Here is a 22,579-nt window from a genome sequence, read left to right on the forward strand (position 1 = left end):
GTTATCATTTAAAAAATATTTCTCACTTCCTCTGAGACACAACTGGATAATAATTTAAGTGCTCTGAGGTAACTAAAGGAATTTGTGCTACTTTCCAGAATATCAACAAACCTCGCAAAAACATTTCTTGTGGCTTGGATGGTGAAGTAGTAAGATCATAATGTACTAAACCTTGCAGCACTGCAGGTGGGAATTGGATGAGCAGGAAGAGACTAGTAATGTCCACCTGCTATGTATTCCGGTATATTTACCCCCCCAAAATACTCTTAAAAGCAGTGAGGGGGAGACAGAGTTGGAACAGATGGACCATAGCTCTAGATGACTTATCTCCTTGCCCTACGCTCCCAGAGAGGCGCCTGTAACACTCTCTGTGCCCCTGGAATTCTGCCAGGCTTGAGAGAAAAACCAAATCTTCCCTGGCATTGCGCTTGCACACAAAGCTTATATCACTGGTCTATAAGAAATCCCAGGAACGACCCCTGCCCTTCCATGAATGGAAATGCCTGCATACCCTGGACTCTTCTACAAGAACCAAACTCAGGAAGCTGAGAGCCACAATGCCATCTGGGTTGGGACCAGGGAGGCTGCATTGGAGCCAGTCTCTTCAAACAACATCTTGACCACAGTTTTCCAGGGCCCTCAGGAAACCCTAGTCTTCACGGCATGCTTCCCAGGTAACTAGATCTGAAAGCATCACATACGGACAGTGCCAGAGGTCAATGCACTCATCATCTTCCACTCTCTCCTGTCCTATTTCTTCAGTGTTGTGATGCACCCAGCTTTTGGGGTTTGAGTATTGGGTGCTGTGACGCTGTGTGGAAGTCCCCACTGCTTAGATTCCCTCCTTTTTTTTTTTTTCATGTAGACAATTTACTGAGCTGCAATGGGAATGACCTCTGTTCTGATGAATTGATTATGTTGACATTTGGTATTTAAAGAGAACAAAGGTGGATGGAGAACGTAGACAACAAGGTAAAGGAAAGGCTACAGAGTAAGCAATCGCTAAGGGTCAGCATTTTCCTGCCAGGACAGCATCATGGCTTTCAAGGGTTTGTATAGTGAGGACATAGACCTTAGTTTGTTTCATGCTATTGAGAACCATCCTCCCCCCAAAAAACCCCGCACATATAAAAATACTGGTTTCTCAATAATTTTACAGAGAAAGTTAAAATGAAAATTTTACTTTTATCCAGAGGAAATGGTGCTTGAAAAATTCCTAGACAGATATAGATATAGATATCGATACAGATATAGATATAGGTATAGGTATAGATATAGATATAGGTATAGATATAGATAGTCAACTGAAAAAAATGCACAACATGAGAGCTGTGAGTTAAGTTTTATTTGGGGCAAAATGAGGACTATAGCCTGGGAGACAGCATTTCAGATTGTTCTGAGAAACTGCTCCAAAGAGGTAGGGGGGAAGGTCAGTGTGTGATTTTGGGGAAGCTGAAGTACATGCAATTCAAGCACATATTTTTTTGCAGGTTTCTTCTAGTCATGAGGAGCAGACATCACCAAGAAGGATTTTAGTACTTTTCTAGATATGAGGAGATGCAAGAATTGGGCTCAGAAAATCGTCTCCTGAAAATATCTATCTGAAAACCTGTTCTGCCAGTTTTTCCCAGAACACAGAGTGCTTCATTCCTGAGCTCCACCCTGAGATCCTTTCAGAGGGTGTTGAAGGTCAGCAGCTGCAGCGGCTCATAATTTGATCCTTGTAGAGTAGACGGCAAGTGCCAATTTGTAGGTGACAAGATATTAATATAGATCTCCAAGTATTTATTAGGGACAAGTCACTAACACAAAATAAATATGGGGGGGGAATTACCCAAGAACACCTTTTTTGAAACTTTCAAAAGTATCTGTTTTGTTCTAAAATCTAAATTCATTGCTTTGAAAAAATATTGCGTCCCCTATTGACAGATCTTACAAGTCGAGACATTGTAATTATCTGTAGAAGTTGTTACAAAGAAAGTCAGGTCTCTGACAGTAGAGGAATAAGAACCCTCTCAGACTCCCTCCAATTTTAAGATCCTGGGATTTGATGAATCTCCACATCACCTTCTTACTTAGCCTATGGTGTGTCAGGGTTAGATTTCGTAAAAGGGATCAGTGTTGTATTGGACCTGGAGAATACAGAATATTAAGGGTGGAGTTCCCATCTGTCTTGGTTTCTGAACCAAGTATTCACTTTAATAAAACCAAGACTTAGGGACACAGCTTATGACAGTTTGCAACTGGCAGGCAGGGCTGAGTGCAGGCTACTCCCAGGAGTGACAGGGCCTCAGCCTTCCAGCCTGCAGAGCCGGGAAATTTGCTCACTTCAGAAAGGACCATTTCAAGTGGGGAAAGAATCTGTACCTTTCCAATCAAACTGCTTCCTTTGAAGCAGAAGACACTGGCAAAGTTGATTTTGCTCCTTTCTGCGTGTGTAGTTAAGAGCCCAAGACTGCAATCATTTTCTATCTTAATTTGAAAAATGTAACACAGTAATAATTTTGGTTTCCAATTTGTAAGTAGTCCGTTATTGATAGAATTGAATTTGACCAAAATTCTAGGTTTTGGGAATTTACCACAAATCCCCCAAATTCAAAATGTGTTTGGGTCACCAGATCAGAGAAACAAGAGCCCTTCTTTATTGCCACTACCCAGATGTTTTCCTGTCCTGTAAATGTATGAAGCTTACCACTCATCCATCTGGTCTAACAGCTGCTTAGTGCCTCTTCCAAAATCCAAAACTGGGCTGTGAGCTTGAGAACAGCAGCATAATTTAGGCAAGCAGGGGACATTCCCAGGTAGTAAAAAGGATGTGGGTGATACTGCTAATGGAGATTACAATGATATCCTTTAGCATAATAATGGAGAGTAATAGCATCCCTGAGGGAAGACCCAGAAGTGAAAGTGGCATTGCCCATTAAGATAATGCTGCTGTGGTGTCATTTAAAGGACTGTGTGTGTGTGTGTGTGTGTGTGTGTGTAGAATTTAATACTGGGAATTACACTTTGTCTTAAATTAGTGTGGGTTAAACCTAATCTACATTTACAGTGTTAGCAACAGGGTCTGTTTAAAATGTATTGATAACACAGTACCGCCATGCATCTAATGTCTAAAAATTAACTTGTGAGAGTCTTAGGGAAAAGAAAAATGGAACTGATTTGCCCATATTTATTATCTACAAATGCAGGCGGACAAGTAACTTGCATATACATGATAATCTCTTAGTGTAGGACACATAAAACTGTTGGCATCTATGAAATACTTCGAGAAGAAAAGCTGATAGAGAGCCGGACCCTCTGGGGCTCCTGGGCACATCTGTGTCCCCCATTTCTTGATTACAGGAAATAGGCTTCATTCAACCTCCTTGACCTACCTACCCTGAGTTCCAACAGCAGGTTCAAAGAGTTGCTAATTAGGGAAGGGAGGGGATACAGAGACAAGGGAGGAACAGTCAAAAGAAACAATAGTGCAGCCTTGGGGCAGGCTTCTGGCTCCCCCTCAAGGATATGTCGAACAATATCTTTGAGCTGTTTTGCAGATACTGAAACCCCCGCCAGGTGGAAGACGTTAACTCTATGCTGCCCACAAGCATGTGGACCCCAGACCGGTTGGGACCAGAAGGTTGATGATGCCGACTCCCGCTTACCTCCCCACCAACCAATCAGAAGAGTGTCCACCAGCTGATCATGCCCTCCTCTTTGAACCATTACTATAAAACTCCTCGCTACCCCCTCCAGGTTGGGATACACAGTTTTGAGGGCATTAGCCTACTGTATCCCCCTTTTCCTGGCAAAGCAATAAATCTATTCTTTTCTACATCACCCAAAACTCTGTCTCCGAGATTTAATTTGGTGCCAGGTACAGAGGCCAGATTCGGCTTCAAAGCCTCTGTCCATTAATGAGTGCTTTCCACTATGGAAAGGGAGAATGTGAACAGTGGGACCTTACAAACTAGAAAACAGAGTCAGCTCTGGGTCCACCCTGCTTAGCCAAGACCACAAGAAATGTCCACATTTGTGAAAAGTTTCTGGTCAACTCTAATGGCTATTTTAAAACATTTACTGTTGAATTTTACTAACTTTTTAAAGAATCTCTGGATACGAAACAAAAAATAGATATAACTACTTTACAAGTTGATTATACCCAAAGAAAGTTTGCTTTATAACCAGGCATATTATTCACTAACAGTTGTTTAAAAATAAATTATAAACTGATTTAATTATACCTTATTTCATGCTCAAAAATTGAGAAAACTGTTCTTGTGCAGTTTTTTTTTTTTTCAGATAAAACAGTATAAGAGAGATGAAGTATGCTATCCTAGTCTGTGCAGCCACTCACTGTAGATCTGAATCTACAGCTTGTGTCTTCTGACCCTGAGCTCTTCCCATCATAACACAGTGGCCTCCCAAGATTAAGTCCTCTGGGCAGGTGTCCCTTGAAACAGTGTTTTGTGCTGCACCAAATAAAGCAACACGGTGTGCTCTGAATATCTGATAGAGAAAAATGTAAAATGTGAAAGTGGATAATACCTGTCAGTGACAAAGACAAATAAATGAAGCACTTTATTATAAAAGTTTAATGGGGGTAAAAATGAAAAATTTACACTTATTATTGTGTAGCTCAATAGCCTTGCTGCAAATTTCGTTTGTTTACTTAGACCCTATGCCCTTTAACTGGGAAAATAGTAGTAGACAGAATGAATGATATGGAAGGATCCTGGGTGCAGGCACACCACCTCAGCACCCTCGTCTCAGACTTCCAGTATCAGAACAATTCCACATTGGCGTTATAAGGATGATTAAATAATCCACAGTCATGAAGCCAGAAAACCTGCACACTCACTAGAATCTTCAGCAGCTTCCAGGCTCTATGTAACCATCTTGGGCTTGGCTTTTTTTCATCTGTAAAATGAAGGCACTTTGTAGAGCCCTGTAGATTTTGAAATTGTGTAATTGTGATTTTACACACAAGAACTGCAGTTCCCCATGCTCTGAAATCTAACACCACACTCCCTCCTGCCAGCACCCTGGCCACCAGAACTCATCTGCTCAGGGCTCCACGGTCCTAAAGGAAGTGCACCCCTCATGGCACACTGCCACCAGGGAGATCTTTCTTTATATGATGCAAATCTAATCATGTTATCACTTTAAGTCTTCTTTTATCTACCCATTACTGTGCAAAAGGGAGATCAAGCTCCTCAGCCCAAAGTCATACACATTCTTTAAATCTGATCTTTGGACCTCAGCCTCAACTGTCACCAGTCTTCCCTCCACACCTTTGTAGGCTAGTCATGATGGCAGCTGGTGTTTTCACTCTTCACTGTGTTTCCATGTGCCTCCAAGGCAGAGCCTGTGCTGATGTCTGGGTCTGAGATCACACGCTTCTGTGACCAGGGGCTAAGTACCTCTCCTCTGGAAGAGGAGAGAAGGTTTAGCCCTGTTAAGAGAACAGGGATTGGAATCTTGAGACCTTGTTTTAATTCCCAAATTCATCACTTACAAACTGGGCATGTCAATTAATCTTTCTAAGCTTTAGCCCCTTTCAATTGTGGATAAGCACACTTAATTCAAAGAGATGTTGTTGAGAATAAATATTATAATGAATGGAAGGCAACTAACTCAATGCCTGGCACAAAGAAATTATTCAATAAATATTAGATAGTATATATGTTATTATTAGATTAGACCCAGCTAGAGCGTTTCCTCCTCCAGAATGATTCCCCTAAATGTCTCATCTCTCCTCAAACCCTAACCCACCCATACCACTGGAGGAATTAAGAGTTCTTCAAAGTACAGTGGTTCTTCCTTGGCTGAGTTGTGACAGAGTCTTATTGGCTGCGTTCTTTCCAGGCAAGAAGAGGAAATGTCTCTTCTTTCTGTTGGTCTCTGCTGTCATCGTAGGGCCTGAAAGCTCCCACTCTGGCCTCCTGACTCTATTTTGATTGAGGTTTCTGTTTATTAATTTTTGCAATGTGTATGCCCACATTGGTGGAGTGTATTGCCACAATTGTTTTAATGTTAAAGTATTTTAAATACTTTTTTAAAAGGTCATACCTTTCCCTCAAGTTTTGGTTTTCATTTTGTTTGTTTGTTTTTGCCTTTGCACTAAATTCTTAGAGTTAAGGCTCAGCAAAAAAATCACATTCTCAAGACCTGGAGTAAATATTTTATTTGTTCGATTTTCTACCTTTTATTGGAGTTAGTTGCATTTATTTTTCCTCTTCTTACTTGCTTGTAAATTCCAAGAAAACAGCAGCCAATTTTTAATACAACTCTATATCCGTCACAATTTCTTGCACATTATAATTCTCAGTTAAATATTTGTTAAATGACTTATTGACAGATTGAATAAAAGACAAATGATTGAAGTGTTACCTATTAAAAAATATAGTGTTTGTCTATATTTAGCTGATAGATACGTAGTAGCATTCACTTACCTCTTGCAAAAATCTTTTGAAAGTTGTAGAAAAAGTAAAGCTTACAGCATACTTTTTTTCTGCCTACAGAATGAACAGCAAACTACCATGTTCTTTTATCATAAAAAATATCCATAGTGTAACTGTGGGAATAGACTTCTTTGTCTTTCCAGGATCTCCAGTACATATGTTGCATGCTGAGGAATTATTTTTCTTGATTCTTATCATGGCTTTCTTGTTAGGCACGAAGAGGAATCTTTATAGACAAAACATTTAGGTTTTGTTCTTTGAGAACATGTCTGCAGCAGCTATTCTTAGAAACCTTGTGGGAGGCCAAGATCCACCTCTGTGTAGAGTGAGTCACCACTGCTTCACTAATTATGCATGATTCCTACTGCAGATTATGGATCTAAATATCTACAAAACCAAATCCAAGGAACCTGGAGGCTAATTGGGCTGAAAACATCCCTTTGCTCAAGCCCAAAGGTGGGATATATGCAGTCAATTAAGCTCTAATGGGCAAACACAGCAACCACTGCTCCCCTGTCCCCACAGCTGCCAGACTCAACGTGCTAGCTTCAAAACAGTGTGCGCCAGTTGTATGCCCACTTAATTCTGAGAAGCAATTTCCTGGTAAGATCTGATGCTCTATTGTTGGGATTTTCTTTTCAAAAATATTAGTTAACAGTGTTTCTTTCAAGAAATCCTGTTTGTGAGGCACCATAATGGCTCCTGGGGTGACTAAGAGCATTTGCCTTACAGAAACCTACCTTCTAATGGGGAAGAAACAGACACATACACAATTAAAAAGAGCTTCTGATGAAGGATGGGATACAAAATAGGGATGTGCTCAGAATAGGCTAAACCTTCAACTCCAAATTGGAACTCTGATATTAGGGCAAGGGCCTCCTTTAATTTCTATTCCAGGGTCTTACATGGGTCATAGGGCAACAGGAAACTTCAGACAGAGAGTTCTTTTCTACCTCTTTCACCTAAGGTACTGGTTAGGTCCAGAAGGTATCAAAAAGCCACAGGATAGATAAGACACAGAACATTAACTTTACCTGATGGATATTTGAAACAGTCTTGCATAGAGACACACATTTGTCCAAAACGCATTTATAGAGTGGCTGCGATGTTCCATGTGGTCTTCTAGGCACTGGGGATTGAGCACTGAACTCAATCAAGGACGACTCTGTTCTCATGGAGTGTCATTCATAGGGGAGTGGGGGGGGGTGGGACAATAAACGAATAAATAAGGGAACATACAGTACTTCAGAAGGTGAGTGCCATGGAACACAACAGAGCAAGATGTAGAATGTGAATAAGGTGACCAACCATGTGGTTTGCCTGAGACTGAGGTGTTTCCAGGACCTGGGACTTTCAGAGCTAAAACAGGAAAGTCCTGGCCAACTGGGATGAGTTTGTCATCCTAGGTATGGGGGACACGGAGGAATCAAAGGTGACTCTAAGGATCTGGACCAATGTGAGGATGGACTTGCCAGTGAACAGAAATGGAGAAGACCAAAGGGTTACAGAAATGGTGAAAGAAGGAGGGCAGAACCCGGAAGACTTTTGTGACATCTTAAGTTTAAGATGCTCATTAAATACCCCAGTGGATATGTAGGGTTGGTAACTAGATATAAGTCTAAATTACAGGGGAAAAAATCAAGGTAAAAGAAATGAATTTGGGTGTCCTTAGAATATGAATACATAGCATTTATTGCATTAAAGTCATTGGGCTGACTGCAATCACTGAGGGGCTGTAGTTATAATGATGCTGGGAATGATCCAGAAGAGGAGGAAATTTGATGATGCAAAAGAGAAATGATGATTTGCAAAAGAGATGCTCTTGAATGATTCAGAGGGAAGAGGATGTAGTGCACAAAAGGAGGGATGATTCTAGATAGGAGAAGGAACAGCTTATGCCTGGTTATAGTGGGAGCGGTGATGGTGTACATGGTACAGATACTGGGAAATTGGAGATGGCAGTTCTCTGTTTTCTCAGTGAAGCAAAAATGTCAACTGAGAGTGAGGAGCTGTTGGAAGTTTGAGGAGAGAGAAACGTTGAGAGGGACCCAAGGAGAGGGGGGCATTGGCTGCCTAATGGAGATGTAGGAAGACTGATAAAAAACACTAAGGTCAGTCATAATTAAAAGTAAGATGAGTCAATGTGGCTGCATTTTATCCAGCTGCATTTGGCTGTATAGATGCAAGTGTGGAGTAGGCAGAGGATTGCATTTATCAGAGCTGGTGTCTTGCCAGACTAGACTCTGGTTCTTAAGTACTGGATAGAGTATATAATATACTCATCACAATGATGGATTGTGGAAGCAAAGACATTAAGGAGAGGGTCACAATTGTTAGACTCAGGGTCACTGAAGGGGATAACTGGAAAGACAGGAAGTGTTTACTGTCAATGGAACGCCTGTAGTTGAGATCATGGGGAGGCACAGGTATTGAGAACAATGAGGTGTACGGTGGATCACAGTGGAGAGGAAGACAAGATCACTAGAAGGGAGAGAAATTGAACTAAGCAGCCAGAATATCAGAAGTATCATTTATGAGAGTGTTTTCAAATTTCAGTTTATAATCAATAGTGAGTTATGATGTAAATTGAATAGGTACTTAAAAATCTTTTTTGAACTAGAAGAGTAGAGTAAAAATAGAATAGAATAGAAGAGAAGAGAAGAGAAGAGAAGAGAAGAGAAGAGAAGAGAAGAGAAGAGAAGAGAAGAGAAGAGAAAATACAGGAGTTCATTGCATTTAATATGAATAAGGATGGTTTTCTGAAATGCATGTGTGTGTGCGTGTGTGTAGCTCAGTCATGATATAACTTATTAGTTACTCATTTCATACTGAGGGTCTCTGTAGTGATATTTGAGACCTATTGCTCTGTGTGATTATCAAAATAATCATAATAATGGCAGGAGCAGGGCTGAAAAAGCATTCATGTTTGGATGTCACAATCTTCAAGGAATGATGGAGGGTGACCCGGGACTCTGACGGACTATGCCAGGAAAATGTTCTATGTTAAAGGGCTGTGGAGGGAGGAGGGAACATGACCTGGAGCTGGCAGTGATAACTAAGTGAATCTCGTCCTCCACTCCAGGCAGTGGTGAGCAGTGTGGGAGAGAAAGCAGCTGGTATTGAAGCGGGTCGCTGGGGAAGATACATCCTTAGGACAGAGCTGGTATTATGCAGGGAATTGCAAATGTACATGTCTTTTCAAGATAAATATAGGAGACATCAAAGAAATTTGTCACTTAAAGGTGGAGAATTCTGCAGGTTCTGCCCTTGGGCTGAGAATTGTATGTGTTCTCTCCCTTGCTCTTGGGGCATATTTCATATTCCTTGAATCACTATGAGAAGCACTGACCTAAGGGGAAGTGACTAATATCTTTTGAGTGTCCACTAACTACTTGGTAGTCATTATTTTATTCTCAGAAAAGAAATATGTTCTAAGTACTGTTCTAATTTTAGAGATAAAGAGACTGAGACACAGCACTTCTGTTTTGTAAGATTGTACATATGAAGTAGCAGAGGCACAATTAGAACACACCTCTGTTTGACCTCAGAGCCCAGGCTATTTTCACTATGCCACCATGTGGATTTGGAATGTCTCATGCACATCCACCAGTTATACTCAATGATATAAGGTTGAAAGATTTTCATCTAAGGTAAGGAACAAGATGGGGTGCCAACTCTCAACACTCTTATTTAACATAATGCTAGAAGTCCTAGCCATAGCAATCAGGCAAAAGAAAGAAATAAAAGACATTCAAATCAGAAAAGAAGTAAAATTGTCTTTGTTTGCATATAATATGATCTTATATGTAGAAAATGCTAAGGACTCCATTGAAGAACTGTTAGAAGCAATCAACAAATTTGGAAAGTTGCAGAACCCAAAATCAACATACAGAAATTAGTTGCGCTTCTATACACTAAAAAGGAAATACAGTAAGTCCCCTACATACAAATGAGTTCCATTCCGAGAGTGCATTCCTAAGTTCAATTTGTTCATAAGTTCACCAAAGTTAGCCTAGGTACCCAACTAACACAATCAGCTATATAGTACTGTACTGTAATAGGTTTATAATACTTTTCACACAAATAATACATACAAATAAACAAACACAAAAATAAAGAAAACATTTTTAATCTTACAGTACAGTACCTTGAAAAGTACAGTAATAGTACAGTACAACGGCTGGCATACAGGGGCTGTCATCGAGTGAACAGGCAAGAAGAGTTACTGACTGCAGGAGGGAGAGGAGGTGGGAGATGGTAGAGCTGAAGGATCGTCAGCAATAGGAGACGGAGGGCAAGCTGCAATTTCACTCATGCCTGATGTTGATGGCACAGGTTCTGGTTCCTTAATGGATTCAATTCTATCTACCTTCTTGAAAAAATGATCTAGTGATGTCTGGGTAGTAGCTCTTTTATTCTCGTCATAGATGACATGGTAGCACTGGAGTGCATTCTGAATGGCATCTGCCACGTTCATGTACCATTCTATGTTCGGGTCCTGTGCCTCAAAAACTAACAGTGCCTCCTCAAATAAAGCAAATCCCCTTGGCATTTCCTGTGTTGTGAATCTTTTCAGTTCTTCAGTTACTTCTTCCTCTTGACTCTCTTTTTCCTTCCTCTGGGCCTCCAATTCAATCAGGTCCTCATTAGTAATGCACGTTCACATCTTTGAAAGTTCGCAACTTGAAGGTTAGTATGTAGGGGACTTGCTGTATCTAAAAAAGAAATAAATAGAAAAATCCTGTTCACAATAACATCAAGAAGAGTAAAATGCTTAGGAATAAATTTAACCAGGGAAGTGAAAGCCCCGTACACTGAAAACTATAGGACACTGAAAAAAGAAATTAACAAAGACACAACCAGAAAAATATTCCATGTTCATGGGTCAGAAGAATTAATATTGTTAAAACATCCATACTACCCAAAGATAAAGACATCTATAGATTCTATGCAAACCCTTTTAAAATTTCCAATGGCATATTTCCCAGAAATGTTAAAAATAATCCTAATATTTGTATGGAATCACAAATGACCCCAGATAGCCAAAGCAATCTTAATTAAAAACAAAGCCAGAGGCATCACACTTCCTGATTTAAAACTATACTGCAAATTATAGTAATCAAAACAGTATGGTATTGGCATAAAAATAGACACATAGACCAATGGAACAGAATCAAGAGCCCAGAAATAAATGCTGGCATATACGGTCAACTAATATTTGACAAGGGGACTAAGAATACTCAATGGGAAAAGGATACTCTCTTCAATAAATGGTGCTGGGAAAACTGGATACCCACATGCAGAATAAAATTGAACACCTATCTTATAACACTGATAGAAATTAAGTCAAAATGGATCGAAGACTTAAACATAAGACCTGAAACTGTAAAACTCTTATAAAAATGGAGAAAATTTTCCTTAACGTTGATCTTGGCAATAAGTTTTTGGGTAAGACACCAAAAGCACAAGCAATAAAAGCAAAAATTAATAAGTGGGACTATATCACACTAAAAAGCTTCTGCACAGCAGAAGAAAAAATCAACAAAAGAGTAAGGCAACCTATGAAATGGGAGAAAATATTTGCAATTAATATGTATGATAAGGAGTTGATATCCAAAATATATAACTCATATAACTCCATACCCAAAAAATACAGACAATATGATTGAAAATGGGCAAAAGAACTGAATAATCTTTTGTCTAAAGAAGACATATACAAAGACAAGAGTTATGTGAAATAAATGATCAACATCACTAATCATCAGGGAAGTGCAAATTAAAACCACAATGAGATGTCATCTCACAGGTCTTAGAATGGTTATCATAAAAAAGAAAAGAGATAACTAGTGTTGGTGAAGACATGGAGAAAAGGGAACCCTTGTACACTGTTGCAGAGAATGTAAATTGGTGCAGCCACTATGGAAAAACAGTATGGAGGTTTCTCAAAAAATTAAGAATAGAACTACCATACGTTCCAGAATTCCCACTTCTGTGGGTATACATATATATATATATATATATATATATATATATATATATGTATATATACACATACACACACACACATATAATGGAATCAGGATTTGTAAGATATATTTGCACTCCCATATTTATTGCAACATTATTCACAATAGCCAAGATGTGAAAACAATCTGTGTCCATCAATGGATGTATGAATAAAGAAAAGGTATCCCCCAAACACACACTGGAATATTATTCAGCCATGAAGCAAAAGGAAATCCTGTCATTTGCAACACTGATGAAACTTGAGGGCATTATGCTAAATCAGACAGGGAAAGAGAAATAAACTGCATGATCTTATGTGCACATGGAATCTAAAAAAAGCCAAACTCATAGAAACAGAGAATAGAATGGTGGTTGCCAGGAGCTGAGGGTGGGAGAATTGGGAAGATGTTGGGCAAAGAGTACAGACTTTCAGTTATAAGATGAATAAGTTCTGGGGATCTAATGTACAACATGGTGAATACAGTTAACAATACTGCATTATACACTTCAGAGTCACTACGAGAAAATATCTTAAATGTCCTCACCACAAAAAAGAAATAATAATTATGTGACATGGTGGAGGTGTTAGCTAACCTATGGTGGTAACCATATAAGTGTACTAAATCAATGTTATATACCTTAAACTTACACAATATTTTATGTCAATTATATCTCAATAAAGCTAGGAGAAATAAAAAAATAAAGTTAAAAAGGAAGCAATAGCTGTGGAACAAAAAATTATCAAAATTAATCAGGGTGGCTTGAAAAGGAACAAAATATACATTCTAGAAATTAAAAATATAATAAGTAAAATTAGAAAAAAAATTAGGTGAGTGCTCTGGCAGATTATTTATAAAAATGTTCAAAATGATCTCCCTGAATCCATGTTCTTAGATGGTCCTTTTTCACTTTGACTCTAAACTTGACCAATAGAACATTAGCAAAGATGAAACAAAGAGAGACTTGAACACTGATTTCATGACTGCATATTGGGGTGGCACTCTTTATGTTCTTGGGAGCCCTCCACCTACCATCTTCTCCATGAGGAAAACACAGCCAAGTGATCTCCAACACTCCAACTTACATCTAAGTGTTCCCCAACACTCCAGCTTACATTGAGCCAACCTCCAGACATGTGAGTGATATGCTGTCTCACAACAAAAATCAGACAAGCGATCACTGACCAGTAGAACAACTCATCTAAATCAGAAAATGGTCAGATATGGTAAATGTTTGTTGTTTTAAGCCACTGATTTTGCATCAAAAAACTAATTGGTACAACAATGTGTGGGGCAAACAGAAGATTAGACATGGTTAAAGAGAAAATTCAGACCTAGAAGATCTACAGTATCCAAAATGTATCATAAAGAGACTAAGAGATGGAAAAGATGAGAGAATGATACATGCAGGGAAAACTGAAAAAGTTCCATATGTGTCTAATCAGAGTTCCAGCATAAGATAATACGAATGTAGATAAGAGGAAATATTTTGAAGAGATAATGGCTGAGAATTTTCCAAAATTGTTGAAAAACACCAATCTTCAATTAATCCTCAATTCAGGATGCCCAATGAATCCCAACAAGTAAGAAGTAGATCAACATAGAGATCTAGATATACCCTGGTTAAAATGCAGAACATCAAAGGAAAAAAAAAAAAAAAGATTGTGACAAACCACAAACTGAGGGGCATTTTACAAAATAACTGGGCTTCACTCTTCGAAAGTGTCTTATGAAAGACAAAGAAAGACTGAGGAACTCTTGCAGATTAAAGGAGACTAAAGGGCATAATTAAAAGCTAAAAATAATTAAAACTGAATGATAATAACAATGCTAGTTAAAACTCATGAGATGCAGCTAATAAGATACTTAAATTCTCATAGTCTCAAATGTTCTTATTATGAAAATAGAAAGACTGAAATGAATAAACTAGGTCTCCAACTTAACATGTTAAAAAATAACACACAGAAAATAGAAAAAGTCAATAGGAGCAGAAATTAATAAAATGGAAAACAAACATAACATTAGATAGAATCAACAGAAGCCAAAGAGTGATTTTTAAAAACACTACTAGGAATGACAAATCTTTGGAAATATTAATCAAGGATAAGAAAGAAGTTACAAAATTAACAGTATTAAAAGTGTTAAAGAGGAACATATCTGCTGATGTAGCTGAGATAAAACAGTTGTAAGCAAAACTACAAAAATTAGGTTGATACATTTGAAATTTTATGTAAAATAGATAAATTCTAGAACAATTCAAATTACTAAATCTGATTTGAGAGGAGAAAGAAAATTTCCCCATTAAAGAAATTGACTCAGTAGGTAAAAATCTTCTCCAAAATCTTTTTTTCAGACCCAGAGAGTTTGTACAAGAAAGTTCTAACAAACATTCAAGAAGCAATTATTTCGAGGGGGGAGCTTCAAGATGGCGGAAGAGTAAGACACAGAGATCACCTTCCTCCCCACAAATACATCAGAAATACATGTATGTGTGGAACAACTCCTACAGAACACCTACTGAACGCTGGCAGAAGACCTCAGACTTCCCAAAAGGCAAGAAACTCCCCACGTACCCGGGTAGGGCAAAAGAAAAAAGAAAAAACAGAGACAAAAGAATAGGGATGGGACCTGCACCAGTGGGAGGGAGCCGTGAAGGAGGAAAGGTGTCCACACACTAGGAGCCCCTTCACGGGCGGAGACTGCGGGTGGCAGAGGGGGGAAGCTTCGGAGCCACGGACGAGAGCGCAGCCACAGGGGTGCAGAGGGCAAAGCGGAGAGATTCCCACACAGAGGATCGGTGCCGAGCAGCACTCACCAGCCCGAGAGGCTTGTCTGCTCCCCCGCCGGGGCGGGCGGGGGCTGGGAGCTGAGGCTCGGGCTTCGGAGGTCGGATCGCAGGGAGAGGACTGGGGTTGGCGGCGTGAACACAGCCTGAAGGGGTTAGTGCGCCACAGCTAGCCGGGAGGGAGCCCGAGAAAAAGTCTACAGCTGCCGAAGAGGCAAGAGACTTTTTCTTGCCACTTTGTTTCCTGGTGCGCTAGGAGAGGGGATTCAGAGCGCCGCCTAAATGAGCTCCAGAGACGGGCGCGAGCCGCGGCGATCAGCGCGGACCCCAGAGGCGGGCATGAGACGCTAAGGCTGCTGCTGCCGCCACCAAGAAGCCTGTGTGCGAGCACAGGTCACTCTCCACACCTCCCCTCCCAGGAGCCGGTGCAGCCCGCCACTGCCAGGGTCCTGTGATCCGGGGACAACTTCCCCGGGAGAACGCACGGCGCGCCTCGGGCTGGTGCAACGTCACGCCAGCCTCTGCTGCTGCAGGCTCGCCCCGCCTCCTCCGTACCGCTCCCTCCCCCCGGCCTGAGTGAGCCAGAGCCCCCAAATCAGCTGCTCCTTTAACCCCGTCATGTCTGAGCGAAGAACAGATGCCCTCAGGCGACCTACATGCAGAGGCGGGGCCAAATCCAAAGCTGAACCCCGGGAGCTGAGTGAACAAAGAAGAGAAAGGGAAATCTCTCCCAGCAGCCTCGGGAGCAGAGGATTAAATCTCCACAATCAACTTGATGTACCTGCATCTATGGAATACCTGAATAGACAACGAATCATCCCAAATTGAGGAGGTGGACTTTGGGAGCAACGATATATATATTTCTTTCCCTTTTTCTCTTTTTGTGAGTGTGTATGTGTATGCTTCTGTGTGTGGTTTTCTCTGTATAGCTTTGCTTTTACCATTTGTCCTAGGATTCTGTCTCTCCATTTTGTTTTCTTTTTTCTATTTTTAGTATAGTTTTTAGTGCTTGTTATCATTGGTGGTTTTTTTTTTTTTTTTGGTTTGATTGCTCTCTTCTTTCTTTGTTTATTTTATTACTTTTTAAATTTTTTTAATAATTAATTTTTATTTTAATAACTTTATTTTATTTTATTTTATCTTTTTCTTTCTTTCTTTCTTTCTTTCTTTTTTCTCCCTTTTATTCTGAGCCGTTTGGATGACAGGCTCTTGGTGCTCCAGCCAGGTGTCAGAGCTGTGCCTCTGAGGTGGAAGAGCCAAGTTCAGGATAATGGTCCACCAGAGACCTCCCTGCTCCACATAATATCAAACGGCAAAAATCTCCCAGAGATCTCCATCTCAGCACAAAGATCCAGCTCCACTCAACGACCTGCAAGCTACAGTGTTCGACACCTTATGCCAAACAACTAGCAAGACAGGAACACAAGCCCACCCATTAGCAGAGAGGCTGCCTAAAATCATAATAAGGTCACAGACACCTCAAAACAAACGAACAGATGTGGACCTGCCAACCAGAAAGACAAGATACAACCTCATCCACCAGAACACAGGCACTAGTCCCCTCCACCAGGAAGCCTACATAACCCACTGAACCAACCTTAGCCACTGGGGGCAGACACCAAAAACAACAGGAACTACGAGCCTGCAGCCTGAGAAAATGAGACCCCAAACACAGTAAGTTAAGCAAAATGAGAAGACAGAGAAACACACGTCAGATGAAGGAGCAAGGCAAAAACCCACCAGACCTAACAAATGAAGAGGAAAGAGGCAGTCTACCTGAAAAAGAATTCAGAATAATGATAGTAAAGATGATCCAAAATCTTGGAAATAGAATGGAGAAAATACAAGAAACGTTTAACAAGGACCTAGAAGAATTAAGAGCAAACAAACAATGATGAACAACACAATAAATGAAATTAATAATTCTCTAGAAGAGATTAATAGTAGAATAACTGAGGCAGAAGAACCGATAAGTGACCTGGAAGATAAAATAGTGGAAATAACTACTGCAGAGCAGAATAAAGAAAAAAGAATGAAAAGAATTGAGGACAGTCTCAGAGACCTCTGGGACAACATTAAATGCACCAATATTCGAATTATATAGGTCCCAGAAGAAGAAGAGAAAAAGAAAGGGACTGAGAAAAATATTTGAAGAGATTATAGTTGAAAACTTCCCTAATATGGGAAAGGAAATAGTTAATCAAGTCCAGGAAGCACAGAGAGTCCCATACAGGATAAATCCAAGGAGAAACACATCAAGGCACATATTAATCAAACTATAAAAAATTAAATACAAAGAAAAAATATTAAAAGCAGCAAGGGAAAAACAACAAATAACATACAAGGGACTCTCCATAAGGTTAACAGCTGATCTTTCAGCAGAAACTCTGCAATTCAGAAGGGAGTGTCAGGACATATTTAAAGTGATGAAAGGGAAAAAGCTACAACCAAGATTACTCTACCCAGCAAGGATCTCATTCAGATTCAACAGAGAAATTCAAACCTTTACAGACAAGCAAAAGCTAAGAGAATTCAGCACCACCAAACCAGCTTTACAACAAATGCTAAAGGAACTTCTCTAGGCAGGAAACACAAGACAAGGAAAAGACCTACAGTAACAAACCCAGAACAATTAAGAAAATGGTAATAGGAACATACATATCGATAATTACCTTAAGTGTAAACGGATTAAATGCTCCAACCAAAAGACATAGACTGGCTGAATGGATACAAAAACAAGACCCATATATATGCTGTCTAGAAGAGACCCACTTCAGACCTAGGGACACATACAGACTGAAAGTGAGGGGATGGAAAAGATATTCCATGCAAATGGAAATCAAAAGAAAGCTGGAGTAGCAATTCTCATATCAGACAAAATAGAATTTAAAATAAAGACTATTACAAGAGACAAAGAAGGACACTACATAATGATCAAGGGATCGATCCAAGAAGAAGATATAACAATTGTAAATATTTATGCACCCAACATAGGAGCACCTCAATACATAAGGCAAATGCTAACAGCCGTAAAAGGGGAAAACGACAGTAACACAATAGTAGGAGGGGACTTTAACACCCCACTTTCACCAATGGACAGATCATCCAAAATGAAAATAAATAAGGAAAAACAAGCTTTAAATGATACATTAAACAAGATAGACTTAATTGATATTTATACGACATTCCATCCATAAACAACAGAATAAACTTTCTTCTCAAGTACTCATGGAACATTCTCTAGGATAGATCATATCTTGGGTCACAAATCAAGCCTTGGTAAATTTAAGAAAACTGAAATCTTATCAAGTATCTTTTCTAATCACAATGCTATGAGACTAGATATCAATTACAGGAAAAAATCGGTAAAAAATACAAACACATGGAGGCTAAATAATACAATACTTAATAACTAAGAGATCACTGAAGAAATCAAAGAGGAAATCAAAAAATACCTAGAAACAAATGACAATGAAAACACGGCGACCCAAAACCTACCGGATGCAGCAAAAGCAGTTCTAAGGGGGAAGTTTATAGCAATACAATCCTACCTTAAGAAACAAGAAACATCTCAAATAAACAACCTAAACTTACACCTAAAGCAATTAGAGAAAGAAGAACAAAAAAACCCTAAAGTTAGCAGAAGGAAAGAAATCATAAAGATCAGATCAGAAATAAATGAAAAGAAATGAAGGAAAGGATAGCAAAGATCAATAAAACTGAAAGCTGGTTCTTTGAGAAGATAAACAAAACTGATAAACCATTAGCCAGACTAATCAAGTAATAAAGGGAGAAGACTCAAATCAATAGAATTAGAAATAAAAAAGGAGAAGTAACAACTGATGCTGCAGAAATACAAAGGATCATGAGAGATTACTACAAGCAAATATATGCCAATAAAATGGACAACCTGGAAGAAATGGACACATTCTTAGGAACGCACAACCTTCTGAGACTGAACCAGGAAGAAATAGAAAATATGAACAGACCAAACACAAGCACTGAGATTGAAACTGTGATTAAAAATCTTCCAACAAACAAAAGCCCAGGACCAGATGGCTTCACAGGCGACTTCTATCAAACATTTAGAGAACAGCTAACACCTATCCTTCTCAAACTCTTCCAAAATATAAAAGAGGGAGGAACACTCCCAAACTTATTCTAAGAGGCCACCATCACCCCTATATCAAAACCAGACAAAGATGTCACAAAGAAAGAAAACTACAGGCCAATATCACTGATGAACATAGATGCAAAAATCCTCAACAAAATACTAGCAAACAGAATCCAACAGCATATTAAAAGGATCATACACCATGATCAAGTGGGGTTTATCCCAGGAATGCAAGGATTCTTCAATATATGCAAATCAATCAATGTGATACACCATATTAACAAATTGAAGGATTAAAACCATATGATCATCTCAATAGATGCAGAGAAAGCTTTTGACAAAATTCAACACCCGTTTATGATAAAAACCCTCCAGAAAGTAGACATAGAGGGAACTTACCTCAACAAAATAAAGGCCATATATGACAAACCCACAGCCAACATCGTCCTCAATGGTGAAAAACTGAAACCATTTCCACTAAGATCGGGAACAAGACAAGGTTGCCCACTCTCACCACTATTATTCAACATAGTTTTGGAAGTTTTACCCACAGCAATCAGAGAAGAAAAAGAAATAAAAGGAATCCAAATCAGAAAAGAAGAAGTAAAGCTGTCACTGTTTGCAGATGACATGATACTATACATAGAGAATCATTAAGATGCTACCAGAAAACTACTAGAGCTAATCAATGAATTTGGTAAAGTAGTAGGATACAAAATTAATGCACAGAAATCTCTTGCATTCCTATACACTAATGATGAAAAATCTGAAAGTGAAATTAAGAAAACACTCCCATTTACCATTGCAACAAAAAGAATAAAATACCTAGGAATAAACTTACCTAAGGAGACAAAAGACCTATATGCAGAAAATTATAAGACACTGATGAAAGAAATTAAAGATGATACAAATAGATGGAGAGATATACCATGTTCTTTGATTGGAAGAATCAACATTGTGAAAATGACTATACTACCCAAAGGAATCTACAGATTCAATGCAATCCCTATCGAACTACCACTGGCATTTTTCACAGAACTAGAACAAAAAATTTCACAATTTCTATGGAAACACGTAAGACTCCGAATAGCCAAAGCAATCTTGAGAAAGAAAAACAGAGCTGGAGGAATCAGGCTCCCTGACTTCTGACTATACTACAAAGCTACAGTAATGAAGACAGTATGGTACTGGCACAAAAACATAAATTTAGAGCAATGGAACAAGATAGAAATCCCAGAGATAAACCCACACACATATGGTCATCTTATCTTTGATAAAGGAGGCAAGAATATACAATGGAGAAAAGACAGCCTCTTCAATAAATGGTGCTGGGAAAACTGGACAGCTACATGTAAAAGAATGAAATTAGAACACTCCCTAACACCATACACAAATATAAACTTAAAATGGATTAAAGACCTAAATGTAAGGCCAGACACTATAAAACTCTTAGAGGAAAACATAGGCAGAACACTCTATGACATAAATCACAGCAAGATCCTTTTTGACCCACCTCCTAGAGAAATGGAAATAAAAACAAAAATAAACAAATGGGGCCTAATGAAACTTAAAAGCTTTTGCACAGCAAAGGAAACCATAAACAAGACGAAAAGACAACCCTCAGAATGGGAGAAAATATTTGCAAATGAAGCAACTGACAAAGGATTAATCTCCAAAATATACAAGCAGCTCATGCAGCTCAATATGAAAATAACAAACAAACCAATCCAAAAATGGACAGAAAACCTAAACAGACATTTCTCCAAAGAAGATATACAGATTGCCAACAAACACAGGAAAGAATGCTCAACATCATTAATCATTAGAGAAATGCAAGTCAAAACTACAATGAGATATCATCTCACACCAGTCAGAATGGCAATCATCAAAAAATCTACAAACAATAAATGCTGGAGAGGGTGTGGAGAAATGGGAACCCTCTTGCACTGTTGGTGGGAATGTAAACTGAGGTTCCTTAAAAAATTAAGAATAGAGCTACCATACGACCCAGCAATCCCACTACTGGGCATATACCCTGAGAAAACAATAATTCAAAAAGAGCCATGTACCACAATGTTCATTGCAGCTCTATTTACAATAGCCAGGACATGGAAGCAACCTAAGTGTCCATTGACAGATGAATGGATAAAGAAGATGTGGCACATATATACAATGGAATATTACTCGGCCATAAAAAGAAATGAAATTGAGTTATTTGTGGTGAGGTGGATGGACCTAGAGTCTGTCATACAGAGTGAAGTAAGTCAGAAAGAGAAAAACAAATACCGTATGCTAACACATATATATGGAATTTAACAACAACAACAAAAAAGGTCATGAAGAACCCAGGGGCAAGACGGGCATAAAGGCGCAGACCTACTAGAGAATGGACTTGAAGGCACGGGTAGTGGGAAAGGTAAGCTGGGACGAAGTGAGAGAGTGGCATGGACATATATACACTGCCAAGCGTAAAATAGATAGCTAGTGGGAAGCAGCCACATAGCACAGGGAGATCAGCTTGGTGCTTTTTGACCACCTAGAGGGCTGGGATAGGGAGGTTTGGAGGGAGAGAGACACAAGAGGGAAGAGATATGAGGATGTATGTATATGTATAACTGATTCACTTTGTTATAAAGCAGAAACTAACACACCATTGTAAAGCAATTATACTCCAATAAAGTTGTAAAAAAAAAGAAACAATTATTTCCAAAATTTACCAAGCTCTTTTAGAGAGTAGAAAAATAAGTGTTACCTCCCTAATTTAGTTTTAAAGTCATTGTAACCTTGAAGTTTTGTTAGGAAAAGGGCAATTGAAGGGTGACAATGAAGGAATTATAGGTTATTCTCACAAGAAAAGATGCACTAACCTTAAACAAAATAATTAATCAAATTTGTGATGTATAATCTAACATATACCGTGACCACACTTCATTTATTCTACAATGCAAGGATGGTTCAACATTTGGGAAGTATCCTAATATAACCCTTTTCATTAAGAGAATAAAAGAAAAATCAGAGGAAGAAGAAGATTTTTGGGAATAAATTGAGAATGATAATCAAACAAAAAGAAAAGAATTTCTCAAGTTTAAAGATTATGAAGGAAGGAAAGCAATGACCTCTTGAGTCAGGGGTGGGGAGGTCAGAGCATTATGAGAATGAGAGTTTGAGAGAGTGTGGTTGTCTCAGTTATTTTTTCATTTTAGAGAATCACCAGAAAATGACGCAT

This window comes from Eubalaena glacialis, chromosome 12 (genome assembly GCF_028564815.1).
Source record: "Eubalaena glacialis isolate mEubGla1 chromosome 12, mEubGla1.1.hap2.+ XY, whole genome shotgun sequence".
Lineage (NCBI taxonomy): Eukaryota > Metazoa > Chordata > Mammalia > Artiodactyla > Balaenidae > Eubalaena > Eubalaena glacialis.